We start from the raw sequence: 338 nt of genomic DNA on the forward strand, positions 1-338 counted from the left end.
AAAAATGCATGGTCCATTTTAGCGATATTTACCATAAAAATAACGTATGTGGTTTATTTCTCCCATGGTGTGAGTTTTAAGGTCTCAAAACCTCTAAAAAAGCAGAAATTTGCCGACGAAAACGGACAGGCAAGGCATGGGGAGGGCGCTGTGAACGCCTGCATGACCCCCAAAAGGTCGAAGGTCATAAGGCACGTCCATTGCGCAATCACCTTAATTCGCCGATTTAGCTAATTTTAGGGCGTTTGAAAATTGATACAATCACATTATCGACTTGTAAACAAGCAAAGGGATAGAAACCAATAAAATGTTGTGCAGATTAATATTTTTTTCTTCAG

Source organism: Branchiostoma belcheri, unplaced genomic scaffold (assembly GCF_001625305.1).
Source record: "Branchiostoma belcheri isolate BF01 breed outbred unplaced genomic scaffold, Haploidv18h27 scaffold185, whole genome shotgun sequence".
Classification (NCBI taxonomy): Eukaryota; Metazoa; Chordata; class Leptocardii; order Amphioxiformes; family Branchiostomatidae; genus Branchiostoma; species Branchiostoma belcheri.